Here is a 16,776-nt window from a genome sequence, read left to right on the forward strand (position 1 = left end):
GTTGCTTAGTAACACCTGCAGTTTTGCAGTTTGAGTTAACGGACCACCATTGCTCAGCAGCAGAGACGCTGGCCCTCGCCGCCTCAGGTTTCTGATCAGACTTTTCTCACTTTTAGAGAAGAGCCTGGGGGCACAACAACTGTGTGCATGTTTGTGTGTTTTGGGTGGAGTTTGTCTGCGTTCAGATGTCTGACTTTTTTCTGCATACATTGAGATAGTGGGAGTCAGTGAGTGGGAGTATGGATGTGCATGTGTGCTTACACTATGCCATTATGGGGGAGTTCGGCCAATTTGGCTTTTTGTGTTTCAGAAAATGATTTGAGTCTTAGATAACTTGAAATTAGTCACAAGAGAAGAGGCATTTTGTTACTTGCATCATTTTGAAATGGCAGAGTTCATGGGCAGTCGTGTATCTATTCGGTAATAAGCAGTACAAAAAACACCAGTCATCTGTACCATTCAGCCTGTGAAAGTTATGCTTTTCCTGCTTGAAATGGTTCCGATTTGACTCAGCTGTAATGAGTAATGAGATGTTCTGTATACAGTCACAAGTCTGTATGGTTGCAGAGACACGATAGTTTACATCTTCATTTTACCATGGCATATGTTATCGTTTCATAACATGATTTCTTATAATGCATTTACAGACATGAATTCCTCAAATTAAGAACACTTACACAAGAATAATCAACACCATAAGAAAGGAAATGTACAGAGTGCATTTATAATCACTAGCTGTGTCACACTACTTAAAGAGTGGAATTCACCCTTCCTTCCAGATCAACCAGGAACTGCATCAGATGTTCCTGCAGCTGACAAACCCAGAACTCCTGTCAAACCCATCCTGCAGGAAATCTGGGTGGACTTGGATGACTTTGCTAAATGCTGTCATTGAGACACACACACACATGCACGCACGCACGCACGCACGCACGCACGCACGCACACACACACACACACACACACACACACACATACAGATAATGAAAACTTAATAATTAACACAAATAGAATACTCAGCAAACATACTGTGTAAATAGATAAACACAGACAGTCGTGAAAGAAGGATGGATTAGGTTCTTTAAAATGACAATCAAGATTATATTTGCCTTTCTTCCAAATGAGCCTTTAAGAACAAAAAAAAAATGTTGTTCTCTTCTAGGACTCTTTTCATGTTCCATAAACCACAGATTTACTCACATCATGTCCACCGATCTCAGTTTAAGGTAAAGTGTTACAAAAAATAATCCTGGAGACTAACTTCTTCAAATCCAATATGTTGTGTTAGAACTTGTTAATTGTTTCACACGACTCCATATGTTCGGACTTTGTCAAACTAGTGTTGCCTGTGCTGGATAAGTTTTTTTATTGACTTAACTGTTCATGTTTCCAGAACACTGTCTTGTCCAAAAGTGCAACAGGCACCAACTTTACCAGATCATCTGCACACTCGCTTACCACTGGATCCCTCTCTGTGATGTCTGCTGTAGTAAGCTCTGAGGTAAAAGTGTCATTTAACAGGCAGAAACCTCAAGTAGACAAGACAATCAAAGTGGGCGCAGTCCCTACTCTGACTGATTGGGGGACATAAAATTAGACAGATGGAGAAGATGGGGCAAAGAGAGAGAGAGCTAGAGAGAGTGTGTGAGACAGGAACACAGTTGTGTATTTGCAATATCAATAATAGCTTTCAAAATATAACAATTTTAATTTTATTCATTAGAATTACTAATACAATGACAGCACCGACAGCAACAACAATGATAGTAGTAGAAGCTGTAATCACATGAATGCTGGTGAGGATGATGATGATGATGTGGAAACATGTTGGACAAGCAAGCACAGAGACTCAAGAAGTCAAGATAATGAAATGAACTGATGAGACATAAAAGTGTAGAGAAGAAGAGGAAGAGAAATTAAGATCTCTTTGCATTGGGGAACGTCTAAGCCAGTAGTGGTGTAGTTGATGATTAGCCTCGGCTACCTTTAGTTTAGTAAGACATCTAGTGATCACCAGCTGTGCAAAACAACGAGGATGATGAATTTCAAATATAACCAGGTGCTGCTTTACCCAGGAAAGATGTTTGCTACGTTTGTAGTCTTTGTTGAAAGTGGTCCTTTGCCAATACTTGGTACTGTTCCTCACTCTCTGTCTTCAGGAGGTGATTAATCTGTATAGTTGCATCATATACACACCTCTGCTGCGGTCTGTGTGTGTGTTTGTTTGTCTGTGCATGAAGACTGCTGAGTCTGCTTGTTGTTCCAGACACGTACACATCTTCTCCCTCTTCTCTTGCTATCTATCTTCTTCACCCTTCTCTTTCTCACTCAGCTCTTTCTGTATCTTTTTTCCTCTACTCACCTTTCTTCTTTCCTTTCCTTGTTTTATGTCCTCATTTTCTTCAGCTTATCCTTGATAAAACCATCTTCCCATGACTTACTGTGCCTCATCTTTCACCTTTTGTTTTAATTGTCTGCCTTCGTACTGATAACAAACCCAGTGTTTGTGTGATTTCCCCAAAGTGTTCAGAGGTGACAGGTGCTCACTACTTCTGTGTGGACAGTCTACAACCTTCCAAGATTCTCATCAGCTTCTCTGCTCTGCTTCTCTGGGGAGAAACCGCTGAGGAGAGTAAGGATTCATTTACGAATGCACACCTACATACATGCTAGCAGAGACAAACAGACACACACACGCACACACACAAACACAAACACACACACATAAGGTTGCTAATAGTGCAAGTAATGTAAGGAGCTTGAGTCAAATAGTGAACTGGGATTATAAGCATATATAAAAGATACACTATAAATTGCATATCTATTGATTTAATATTAATATTTTGTGAGGTATCTCTATGAATGTGACCTGTTGTTTTTGGGGCTATTTTATTGTGATATGGTTGTCCAATCCATCTTCTTTCTTTTGCCACACCCCATAGAAAAGGAGAGGTCATCAGGTTGTGACCCTGCGCTGCTCATCGCCCAGTTGTACTCCTGGAAAAGCCTCGAGTCACAGCTTCCAGTTCTCACCATCAAGACCACCTCCTCAACGGCAACCCTTCTTCAGTTGCCTCCCGGGTAGGGCAGTCTTAAACAATGGTTACTTCATATTAATTGAAAATAAATCCAAAGAAAAGTTTCATAAGCAGGTACACAATAGGATGTCACAAACACTGGAATGTATGTTTTCATCAATCAGGACAAACATCACCCACTGTGGTAACATTTTTCCTTTAGCATGTCATTTTCATAAACAGTAGAGTATAACTTTATTTATCCCTTAAGGAGGTTCCGTCAAGGAAATTAATTTCTCTGTCGCACACAGAACAGTAAGTACACAAAACACAGAAAAAGCACACAGAAAGCACATGCACATAGAAAGTAGTGCAACACCAAATACAAAGAGTAATAAATAACCCATCAAGAATATATAAATAGAAAATCATAAATAGGCATAGAAATAAAAAATTAACAGGCCTGGTTAAGATATTTACATTTGATTAGGTTGTGTTGTTTGATTCTTGCCAATTATTATTAAGTATTCTGACTAATTACATAGTGTGTGCCAGATTTCACTCTAGATTGGTCACAAGATCAATCACAAATCTTTACCAACTATCAAGTGACATACAGCTGATAATTCTCTCATGTCTTGTGAACCCATTTATTTGTCGTAATGAATCTAAAGAAAATATCATGCATCCTCACATTCTTCACATTATTTTTTCACTTTTTTTGCTTCCAACTCCAATTCAGAAATAATACCATGTGTTCATCAGCACAGCTTCAATGACTGTTTCAGTGAATTTAGCAGAGGACATCTAGATACCTAGATATCTAGATATACCTGGATACTGTATATACCAGAGGATACCTACTACTTCAGATGGTCTGAAAATCCCCCAAAAGCATCTGTCCTGGTCTATTCATAGGTGCTACTTGGCCTAGAAGAAGAGGGCCTAGTTTCTGGGGTCAGCTGCAGGTGTGCAGCAGTGCAATTACCACTGAGCCGTAATCACACACAAAGCACCAAGATAATATGCCCATAAGCACTACAGTACTCTGTCTAAGAAAGGACAACTGATATATTAGACATTTTTAACTGTTCTTTCTTTGTCCCTGACTGCCCAAATGCAAGTGTTCACTATTTTAATGATGCTGTTTCTCTCCACTGACCTTGAGTGCTTTGTGTCTCCTATGTACCCATCAGTCTCTTTCTGCTCCCTCCCATCCCTTTCTCATGCAGTCCTCTTCCATCACACTACACCAGCTCCAACTCGGTTCCCATCCGAGTTACACTGTGATGTTTGAATTATGTAAAGCCGATGGGGCCACGGAAATGTGGTTCCTCTCTATTGACCAAACAGGCTCTGTGGGCTCTGTTGGCACTCAGTCCCACTTGATGGAAACATGGTTTCACTATTTGCACTCAAAAAAGGGTTTCAGCCACTGGAATACACTCTTGTTTCAATTTCCCTCTGAATGTGCTACCACTATTATCAAAACCATAGGTGGAGTAGGGATTCCTCGGCATTCCTTACTATTAATTTCATTCATTCATTGCCCGATATTTAAAATTTGTTCTATGTTGCTATTGCAATGGGGTGGTTAATCATAACCATTTCGTTTTCTGGACCCTGCAGAAACTGGCTGTTGTTTTTCCTGTGCAGGAAACCTGATTAATTGTTCCTGTTGTTAAAATGATGAATTTCCTTTGTCTCCCAGGCGTCATGTGTTGTGTTTTGACACAAAGGCAGCACTGGGCTACCACATTCACATGTTTGCAGACAAAGAAACCCTTATGTCAAATCTTGAAAAGGTGACCAGAGGCCTTAGATATCACTTTACAAGTATTTGTCTGAAACACATGGCCAGGATGACCCTTGCACGTACCACGCCATCTAAATACTTCTGTCATTCCAACTGAGACAGTTACATTTCAGCACAAATACCAGAGACAAGTGTAGATCTGCAAATTACTTCCCCATCTCAGTCTGCAAGTCACTTCCTTGCTCATACCAAAGCTTCTAAGTGGATTGTGTACTGAGTGAGATATGCAAATAAAACTGAAAAGAAAAAATTAGAGAGCACTCAGAGAGTCAGTACCTCTTGCAAAGGCTGGACATTATTCAAATTATTTTTCAAATGTTTATTAAAATAATATGAGTAAATAAACAACCTGCTTATCCTAAGTCAGGACAATAAGCAAAGTCAGAACTCAGTTTTGCTGAACATACTGAAAAATGTAACAGGAAGAAATTACCCTTGTTACAATGTCATTGCTGCAAAATTTTTGAATAGTTTTCTGATGGATTTATTCCAGCTTCACTTTATAAATTACAACATAAAAGTAAAGTGGTGTATCTGCTTCAGGCTGAGGGTTTTGGTGCTGAATCTTTTTTTCTCATTTCAGAAACAATTGGCGTATTTACATTAGAAAAAGTAAGAAATGTCTTTATCATATCTGTCTATCACAGTTGTGTACAGCTTCTACACTCATACAAGAGTTTCTGCAACCCTAACTCACATAATTATTTGGGTGTCGTGGATGTTTTGGTGGTTCTTCTATTTAACTTGAATCTGTCTGATTTGCATCGTTAAATCCAATTTGAATGCCTCCCTGCTGCTTTCCTATTTTGAACAGGAAAGTGCCCTTTTCACTGAGAAGGCCTTGTCTATATTGAATATCTTGTCCAGAGTGATGGCTGCATTTAGCGGTGAGCAGGATCAGGTAGCACCAAGAAGATCACTAGAAGAGGCTCACTGCCCCCAGAACTCCGACATCACCCTGGTACAACACTGCAAGGTAGCATGTTAAATGTTTTTTTTTAGTGGTGTGTTGTTGGGATGTACAGACAGCGAAACGTTAATGAGTTAATTTCATTGAGACTGAGAATCGATAATTGAATTGCTGCATCTAGATTCAATCCTTATTTCAAACTAACTTATTTAGTAACACACATACAAAATTTGGACTTAATTAAGAGCATGCACCACGACACAGGGCTATGCTATCCTGTGAGAGTTTACAATTTAAATAATTTATTCTTTTTCGGTGACTTTGGACAATAATCAGCCGTGCCTGACCCAAGGCTCTGCACTATTTTCAGACAGTTGTGCAACTCTGATACAGGGTGATGCAAGCTAACAATGTATTAATCGGAGTCTGTGTCTTCCAGCTTTTACAAAACTGCTTTTTTTCTTCTGTATGGAATACTGAAATGTATTCAGATATCAGATAACACTGAATTTTAAAATTTACACATACAGATCATCAAACTCCATTATTGCCCCAGTTTCTGTATTTTGAGCAATGAAATGTAACAATGATGACAGAGGACATTGCATACACTCACCTGTATAGATATAGGTTGCCCCGAGGGCCTGTCCCGTGCGCCCTGGTGGTGGCGGGGGCTGCCTCCTCTGGGTCCCTGGGTCTACGTGGTTCTCGGTGTCCCTGGTGGCTCTTCGGGTGATGGCTTCTGGATGCTCCTGGCTGCCGGGTTGGGGGTGGTCAGCTAGCGTGGCCCTGTTGGGTTCTGGTAGCCTATCTGGGTGTTGGTGTCATCACACATGCATGTTGGGTCAGGGCTTACCAGCTCCTGCCGAGTCCAATTATTGAGAACCATTGAGTCCCATCAGAATGTGATGAGTCTCACTTCAGACATCACAATCTTATGCCCTCCATCTTCCTCCACTGGTTTCCTCTGGTAGCTTTTCTATACTGTCAGGACCTCCACTAATCTGGTGTTTTATAACATTGGTGTTGAGGTCTCAGTTCTAAGATATGATAAAACAGCCTAAACCTTTTTCACTCCAACAGTACTGCCTGTCTATCCACTACCTTGTTTGTGTTTTCTCTCCCTGTCTCCTTTTGCTTTCCCCCTTAACGCACAGAGGTGGAGCGCTTCCCTCTCTGGCTCACAATAGGAAATTCTAATAAAGACTGACAATTTAGTTCCCAGAGAGGAGTGGTGACGGTCACATGCACGCATTAAAATATATAAAAGATTTTGCTGCAAGACTAAAATGAGCATTGATCTCATAAAAGGTTGACCCCCTTTTATGGTGTAAAACTATGAGAATACATGCAGACAAGACGAACCCCCCCCCCCCCCCCCAAAAAAAACCAAACAGAAAAAACCCCTTAGGTAATTAAAACTCTTTATTTGATTGTAAATGTTACCAAAAGAATATTTGTGTGTGTGTGTGTGTGTGTAGGTGTTTAACAGTGCAGTTCACCACATGCTGTGTGAGACATTTGGCAGTTTCCTGTGGTGGCCCTCACAGCAGACCCTTCACTTTTTACCACAGACTACAAAGATATCTCTCCTACAAGTGAGCCATTTCAGTGTTTTACATGTTGACCACCTACAGCAGCGGTTCCCAGCCCCCAGGCCAAGGACTGGTACTGGTCCGCAGGTGAATTGGTACCAGGCTGCAGAGAAAGAATACAGAACTTAATTTTTTTTTGGTTTCATTTATGATCTGATTCTGAACGATTTGGTGTCTTTGGAAAATGACTGGATTATCTCCTCCACATCTGTCTGTGAGTCACTTGACGCTTGTCAAGATGCTCGCATCAGTCACATGATTATCTTCGTAATGCGGCCACTCCAGCCGCAATCACAGAATACATTAGCTACCTTGGAGTTTCAATTTAGGGGTAAACAAACTAAAAACAAACATCTTTGGAAATTTTCTTTGCATAGGTTAAAAGAGCCAGTGAGGGGACAGAAGAGAAAAAAGCTGCAAAATACCAGCTTTTATACTGGTCCATCATTTTATTTTGTTGTATTTATCCGCCACACCTTAAAAGATGGTCTGTGAAAATATAGTCTGACGTTAAACTGGTCTGTGGAACAAAACAGGTTGGGGACCACTGCTACATCAGTAGTTCTTGAGGTAAAATGAACTCTGAGTATGTACTCATTGTCAGCTTCTGCATAAATCATCTCATATTGAATATCACAGCTCTAATATAAAGTAATATTTTCAAATCATTTATGGTAGTAATTTACATTATATATAATTTCTATAATGTTTTCTGAATCACAGAGCAATTTAATGCTAATAATACGCTATGATTGCATTTGAGTTCTAAATGAGATACCATATTTTCATAGCTCACCTCCACTGTTATTCTACACGTTTGTGTTCTTCTCCAGAGAACAAGCTGACAAAGTCTCCAGAGTAATGGAGAGACAGGCAGCCAACAGACCAGCAGGTCACAGCAATCACCACACTACAGGCGGGGTTTAAGGGGCGCTTGGTGCGAAAGATCTTTCGAGCTACCAAACCAGGTACCCCGATGAAACGGAGAGAAATGTTTTAAATATTTACTAACTTGAATTTGAACAATTATGAATTCTGCTTGATTATACTTTTGAAAGACCAATGCTTTAGAAACCGAAAACACAACACCTGTGGTTTTCATTCCAGTTATTGTTATTATTACTATAGAATTTATTTTCAGAAAAAACACATATTTCATAAACTAAACACACATTTTAAAAAAGGACACCATCTGTTTCCTACATTCTCCGTTTGATTTAGCTTCATGACAAGTATTGAGCCTCCGAGTGGCGGCACAAATATGTATTGATGAGATGGTCAGTCTTAGTAATACACACTGACAGATGAGGGGTGGCCTCAGAGGGGATACACACACACACACACACACACACACAGGAAACATAAACACTTGAACACACCACATTCCTGCAACGACATCTAACTGACTCAATATTGAGTGAAAGACAGAATAAAAGACATGGAAACAGTGAAATGGGAAACTTTTAGAGCCTATCATTTGTAAGTTTACTCATCCGTGTTAAAATGAAATAATGTTTCATTTTGTTTTCTTGTACTGTCTTGCGGCCAGTGATGCTCCCGCGTTTGTTTCAGGCACTTTGTCGTTAATTTGATTTTAATATCCTATTTTCTCCAAGGGGTAAAGTAATTATCTCCTCGTGAGGCGGCCATGCTGTTTTAGCAAAACATTCTGTATTAGTTGGCACTACCTGTATCTTCTCCAGGCACAGTGCGTGACCCTGTTACCCTCTGATAAACACATGCTGGTATGCTTCATTAATGGGGAATTTTCACAAAACCATTATGTACAACAGTAGTAGTGGAGCTCTGAATATTTTTATGGTTTTGAAAAGTGTTTCAACCATCCAAAATATCCACATCGTTATGTCCCCACGCCCAGCTAAAAAGTATTGCTATTGCACCATTAGCACACGCAAACACACACACGTGCACGCGCGCACGCACACACACACACACACACACACATGAATGGATAGACTGTGTATTCACGCTCTATTTTTTGACTTGTGTGAATTTGGCCTGTCATGGCCAAGTTTTCTCAAAATGTATTCATTAATAAGTCAAAGCACAAAATGCAGCTCTCTGAGTGGCACTTTCAGTAATGACAAAGTCTCAGTCATATTTAAAAGTAATGCCTGTTTAGCGACACTTAAAAAAAACACTCATTTGGAGGAAAATAGATGACTTCCATCCCCGACAATATTGCTTTTGCACCAACCACACTCACCCCTCATTTCTGTCCTCTTCTCATTGCTCTTTTCTCATTTATGCTCACCTTCTCTTTCCTGTCTGCCTCTTTTTTTTCTGTGGGAATATTGACTCTCGTTATTCATAAAAATGATAGGTCTTCAACTCTCAATAGCCAGCCTGGGCTCGCTGCAGAGGCTGCATCAATTCAGAAAATTGGCCATTTGAAAAGGCAGAGCTGTGGAGGGAGGATGTGAGGACACCTATGCCTCATGTTAGACATGAAAACGTCTATCATCATGCAGCTGTCTCTTTGGAGCATTTGTCTCACTTGTTTGCACAAAGTTACATTTATTGACACAGGCACAGACACACACACACACACACACACACACACACACACACACACACACACACACACACACACACACACACACACACACACACATACACACACTTTTCATCTCACCTTACATGTAACACTGATAGAACACAACCTTTAATGAAATATGTAGTTTCAGGTGTTGAGAAGTGTGTTTATGTGTGTGTGTGTGTGTGTGTGTGTGTGTGTGTGTGTGTGTGTGTGTGTGTGTGTGTGTATATGTGTGTGTGTGAATGTGTATGTGTGTGCGTGTGTTCATGTCATTCAGGCAAGCGGGAGAATCTCAGTGCATCCAAGATCCTGTCAGACATGTGGCCAAAGGTTGAAGCGGATGCAGAGGAACATGCTGCCCTGTTGCTACGGTAAACGAAGCTTAAACATTCCTGATAACTCTGAATGAATAAATAATGTGTACATAGTGTATAAATAGTGTAATCATTCATAACAGTCTGCATTGTGTACCTCATTTACTGTTTACACTAACGCCACTGTCACAGGTAGTACGAGGTCCCCAACTACTTCTGAGTAAATGTGATGTATCTTATACTGCGTACATTTAGCCTGCTGTTGCACTGCATGCCCAGATTCTGCTCCTTCTTCTGGGTTCGGTGGCCTGTGGTAGCCAGGCGGGGAGCTTTTTCCACATTGCGTTCCATCTTTTCCCAGTGGTACCATCTGCTGTTTATCCTCTCCTCGTTCCAATCGGCTAGCAGCGTCTGCCGAAATGTCCCGCTGCCTGGAGAAGTATGTGTGTGTTTGAGCATGAAGAGCTTGGTCATTGTGTGTACAGAGGGTGGAGTAGGGGCATTGTCGGCCTGTGAGGAAGTGTTTTTTCTTGATTGACTGGGGTATCCTCTTCTGTCCAAGGTCATGCTGAGATGTACATCTTGTCAACTTCCCAACTGTCGTCTGTCTTGTTTGGATTTAGTTCATAATTCAAAGACACCAGAGTTGTGTTCTCTCAAAGACGTCCCAGCAGTGGTGGGCCATGCATTTCACACCTAGGCCTTCAGTGATGTTCTACTTAGTCAAACTTGCGTAAATCCATCCCCAAAAGACTAAGCGGCTCCCACTGCTGCCACCAATGTAGCATTTGATAACTGAGGCAGTTAGAACTTCTCTCAAATGGGACAAAAACCGGTACTTTTGTAGAGGCATCAGCCCTACTCCTTTAATTGTCACTCACACAGAATAACCCCATGGCCACACCTTGTATAGAGGTCACACAAATACGTCACAGAACAACTCACTGCTACCCCATCACAACACTGTGCCACAAATATGAGTTACATTCCCATTTTGACAAAATGCTCCCTGACACCTGATTCCATTACAAGTGCGACCTGTGTGACGTTACCTTCGTCTGTTGGCTCATCTACCCTTGCAGCGACAAAAAGCAATTTTTAAATAACTGTTTTGAGATCTTTTCCAATCACTTCTCAAATAGCATGAATGAGGTCATTTTGTATTTTGACACTCTGTTAGTGGACAAGTGGTAATGTAGGTCTGTGTCATGCTCAGCAAGAAAAGAAAGAAGTTCTGTGAGGTTTAATACCTGTTCATTGAGCTGCAAATCCACCCTGGTGTCCCTAAAAGTTTTTAAGAGCACCATAGCTTGCAAATGTCCAGTCGTGCTTTGGTGTCTCGTTGCTGCCTTGGTTAAACAATTTAAATTTAGAAATCCAGTATGGCTCCAAACACCAAATTGATCTTTTACAAACAACAGGCAGCGTCCCTCGGACAGACGAATGCAGCTCTTTCTTTCCTGCTTGTTTAGCAAATATCAGTAAAGGTAGATATTTTTGAAATGATGGAATAATCAGTCAATGAAGTCCTGTTATTTGCTTCACTTAATTTATTTGTGAAGAGAGATATTCAAAGTTCCTGAGGTGTGTATGTTACCAAAGATCTGTTCCCCGATTCCTAACTGTTTGCTGCACATCATAGACAACGACATAGGGTTGATATCTTCGTACAAGATGAACCATTATATGCTAAACTACAAACTTTTCTCTAATGTTTAAAAGTAAATAGATTGTTTTTATCAACTGAATAGATGGGTATCAGGTTAAGTATTTATATGATTATTATAATGCATAATATTTGGACATAAACTGTGGATTAGTTGATTGTACCATTTCTTGGTTTGATGGTTAAAGTACTTGATTTTCTCTTTTTGTAAGGAACGGTCACTACATGTCATGATACCATCATCTACCCTGAGGTTTATTGATTTGTTCTACTTGTACTGTAGTGAAGAAATAGAACCTGGAAAAGCTGCTGCCAGGGTGTTTGTATCTGCGAGCAGAGAATGCTGTGATTTATTTTTTTCTTTTAACATGTCTTTTTGCCTTTATGTAGCAGTAGATATTGTATAGGGACAGAAGATGTCATGGTTACATTTTCAAATGATATTGTTCTACATTCTGAGCCTGAACAAAGTCCCACTGTTTTGGTGTAGCGGAAAAAAAATCCCAAGAATATTTCAATATTCTAAAAAAAACCGCTAAAAATATCTAGAAAGCTTGTTAGTGAGATAATATTAGATAATTTTTGTTTCCCATTAGTTTTTATTTGATTGAAACTCTAATACTGAAGAAGCCTTGATTAACAATAAAAAATAGGCAGACAGTAGAAGTCCTTCATACAGTAGCCCTCCAAAAACCTCTTTTTCAAATGCTGTGGTCTCAGTCAGCCTCCATCACCTACGAAAGAACAGATTGCTGACCACGCTTCGTTCGCTATCTGCTTCTCTTTTACAGCCCCAAGCTATACTGATAAGAGGAATCTGAAACAGAAGGCAGGCTCCTCCCAGGACAAGGGGAACAAGGTGGTGGACAGGTCCAAGGGGGGAGACCAGGAGAACGGCATAGCTGGACAATGACACCCCTCGTCTGGCCAGTCACTGCCTCCCACAGACGACGGTATCGCTGACAATTGCCTGTGTCGTTTCTGTTATTGCTCAGACACTCTACTGATCACACACACACGCACGCACACACACACACACACACACACACACACACACACACACACACACACACACACACACACACACACACACACACACACACACACACGCACACACACACACTTCTCACTTTCCCTCTCTGTCTTTCTCACCCACTTACTGGCTGCCTGCGTTAATATCAGTTTTTCACTGCCAGATACACAAAACGCCTTTCCTGCAGACACACACACACATACACACACATACATACACACACATGCATGCATATACACACATGTACTCCCACACACATTCTCACACAGACAATATTCGCAAGAGGAGAGCGGCAGAAACTGGAGGGGTGGTTCTGTTGTTACGGTCTGACTTATCAGTGCTTGTCAGTGATTTGTGGATAATTTATGAGACAGTTGATTGTTTGAAGGCACCTTAACTAGCCGACCTTTTACCATAGTTCAGTAATAGAGAATACTGTATGTAAATAATACATGTGTGGAAAATCAACTGATTATTTAGCTATGATGACTATCAGTCATTCAACTGTTTCCTCAACTAAAAGTTTACACCTCATTAATCAGTACAATTTGTCTAACATTTAGTGGAATCAGCCTTTTAAAAAGTCTTTTTTTTTAGCTTGTTTTGACTCAACATTCATGTGTCACAATCTTTTCTTTTAATCAAAGTAACCCAGCGTGTAGCCACATCAATACTAATGAGTCTGGTCATGTCAGACCCCACAGATCAGATCCGCTATAGGTCAGACTATACACTTTTGATCAGGACTAAGAGCATTGATCAAGATCAGGGGTCAGTGATTAAAGTGCTGCTTCGCTCCAGAGGGACACACACCAGAGATATTGATGCTGGGTAATGGGGCATCAATAGTAAAGGCTCCTGTGGCGAAGCATTTTGGGATTCAAACATGCTTGTAAACACATGAAAGAACAACCACACTGGTGATACATGTACACACACACCAACCACACACAGGACCTTCCCACCTTATATAACAATGTCATGTCTTTTTTTGTGACAATCATCTTTCAGAAACATCAGCACCATCACAGCTTAGAACTGCATGTTGTCAAACTCCACGTCCATCACATGGTGTTTCAGCTACAGTATGAAGAGATGGTGTGGACTGACTGTTGTCGTCTGTGTCTCACAGGACCATCAGTATGTGGTGCAGGCAGAGATGCTTTATAGGAGCTGGGGTTTGGATGAATCTCAACAGGCTTTTGTCAATATACTTAGAGGCTTGGAGATGAATGAAACCAGAGATACACATTCTCCAACAGTCTCAAACATCACAGCTAACAGTTATATGATATCATCAAGCCAAAGACTAGAGACAGCACTCTTCATTTTCTGTTTCCCTCAATAACATGCACATTTGTCAATTTATTAGAGCAACACGATGTGAACATATAAATTAAAGTGCATACACATCACACAGATTCCCCAAAATACTCTAGAATAGATCAGGAAGCATTTTCTTCTTTTTAATATTTTCACATTCAAACACTTAATCCTTGGAGCTGTGGCTTCTGAATGAAATACATTTTCTAATATGGCCATCATGTTTATTTTTGTTTGTTGTTTTTTATGTTTGTGTTCAGTATGACATGTGGCACATACTCAGTAGGCAGTGTCAAGGGCCAAGGCAGACAGTTTGTTCTCTGCTTCCACTACCCAGGTATGTTCATCACATGCCTAATGAAAGCCAAATGAATACAGCTGCTTCTACAGATCACTGATGGTGATTTCTTGTGCATTCTGCACAAAATGGATCGATTTGAAAATCAGGGTTTGAAACTTTCCATGGCCCCATAAAAATTCTGAAGGGATGAATTAAACGGATTAGGATATGAAGGACAAGTTACATGGGTAGCTTGGTTGCCTAAAGAGAGAGGCCAGCCTGCTGTCAGGGAAAACTAGTTGTCATATTTACCCATTCAGTTTGCATTACATTGTATCGAATGGTGTGTGTGTGTGTGTGTGTGTGTGTGTGTGTGTGTGTGTGTGTGTGTGTGTGTGTGTGTGTGTGTGTGTGTGTGTGTGTGTGTATTTTGACTCGGAGGCAGATAAACCTCTGTTTAATATTTATGACTGAAACGGCCATTAGTTACCAGTTCATTTCTTGTGGTTTAAACATGCTGTGTGTTCATCTAGTCTCTGTGTGTGTGTGTGTGTGTTGTGAACATGTTCTTTTTTTTGCCTGGATTTGCCCATGTGAATATATGACCATTGTCCACACAAACCCTTTGTGGTTTTCCAATAAGCTTGTGTAAGTGGGTCAAAGGGAAGTTGAAGTTGGCTCTTGCCCCTCGGTGCCCTGGGAAATATCTCAGCAGGCAAGTGAATTAATTTCACCCACTTTAACTCTGTCTCAGCGGTGAGGCTGTGGCCTTGATCATGCTCTCTACATGCTACATGGATACACATGCACGACATGCCTCAGAAAGCTTTGAAACCTCTTTAACAAGCTGTTTAACAAGCTGCAGTCAAAATACTGGACTGCGCATGTTTAATGCATGCACATTTACACATCTCTGCTTAAAACCACAGAATGGAAGCTGGTGGAGACAAAGCAATAGTTATTATCCTTGACATTTACTGAGATAGAAAGTATAGGCACTTGAGCATCCACAGTGATGTTGGTACATTTCACCGAACAAAAGCATTTATACATCATGGTTAAGTTTTGTGAGTGCATGCTGGAGCCCGACAGCATCTTTAACTCCATATTATTATATATTTATTTTGATTAGGAATATTGAACATTTTTGCCTGACTTGAGATCAGATCATCTCAGCTGGCATGGACTAATGCTTGAGACAGAATGGCAGGATGTCAGCTGCCTGAAGAATTATTATTGCTCTCAGTGTTTGAGTGTTTGAGAAGGGAGACTTATGGTTGATGCTGCATCTTAACTGGGGGAGTGTGCAAATTTCAGCTATAAAGTACAACAGTGCCATCTAGTACACATTCAGTCACACAACACATGCTGTGTTGCCACACTCCCACACAGAAATTAGTGTATGCGGGTGTTTTCATCTCTTGCTTAAAAACTCAAATTAATTGATCAGACTATATCACGTTTGGCAAAGAAAATATTTATTTTACACGGTTGTATACAACAGCTCTTGGGTCGATTCAAGATTTGACTTGTATTTGATGTATTTTACACACTTTAATGTCGTTTTGTCAGTATGTAACTTTGGAGATAGATATGCAAATGGAATTTACCTATTCTCTGTTTGCAAAATGTAGAATTTCAACTGGAGAACTCAGAATGTTCATGTGCTCCTGGCACACAAGGTCTGAATGAGCACAAATCAAATGCACCCAAAGCCAAGGAGAAGGGGAAGCCAGCTGCCACCTCAAAGTCTAGCTCCAAGCTGGAAACGGTAATAACGGCTGTAACGTCACCACAGAATTATGACATAGATTTCACTCTCCTTTCATTACTTATCCATGAGCTTGAAGTTGGTTTTGTTTGCCTGAGGATGCTACAAATGCTGCATGAAATCATTCACTGAAGGCTAATAAGTGACATTTGAACCACAGGAATAGGACTACGTATATAGTATCAAACAACTACTTTAATTTACTGGCAAACAAATCTGATATGTAAAGATATAGTGCACTGATAGCGCCCTGAGCAGCGAGTGACGTGAAGCTCAGTCGCTCTCTTATTTGTTTTGCTTCCTTTGTTGTTCTCAACTGATCTGAGATACTTGAATCTCAAAGCAGGGTGCAAACGTTCTTGTTTTAGTGCATAACGCTTCAACAAACTCTCCTTCTAATCATATTCTGAGTTGGGCGCAGGCTGTGCATTAACATAATCCTGATTAACAATCAGGGCTGGGTATTCTTCTGGTTTGATCTGTTTGTGTTA

The 16,776-nt window shown here is 40.5% G+C and overlaps 1 pseudogene; it reads left to right on the forward strand.

The window, feature by feature from the left end:
- Window positions 1–16,776, forward strand: part of LOC137613876 (uncharacterized) — a 40,631-nt pseudogene that overhangs the window by 16,243 nt on the left and 7,612 nt on the right.

This window comes from Antennarius striatus, chromosome 19 (assembly GCF_040054535.1).
Source record: "Antennarius striatus isolate MH-2024 chromosome 19, ASM4005453v1, whole genome shotgun sequence".
NCBI classification, from domain to species: domain Eukaryota; kingdom Metazoa; phylum Chordata; class Actinopteri; order Lophiiformes; family Antennariidae; genus Antennarius; species Antennarius striatus.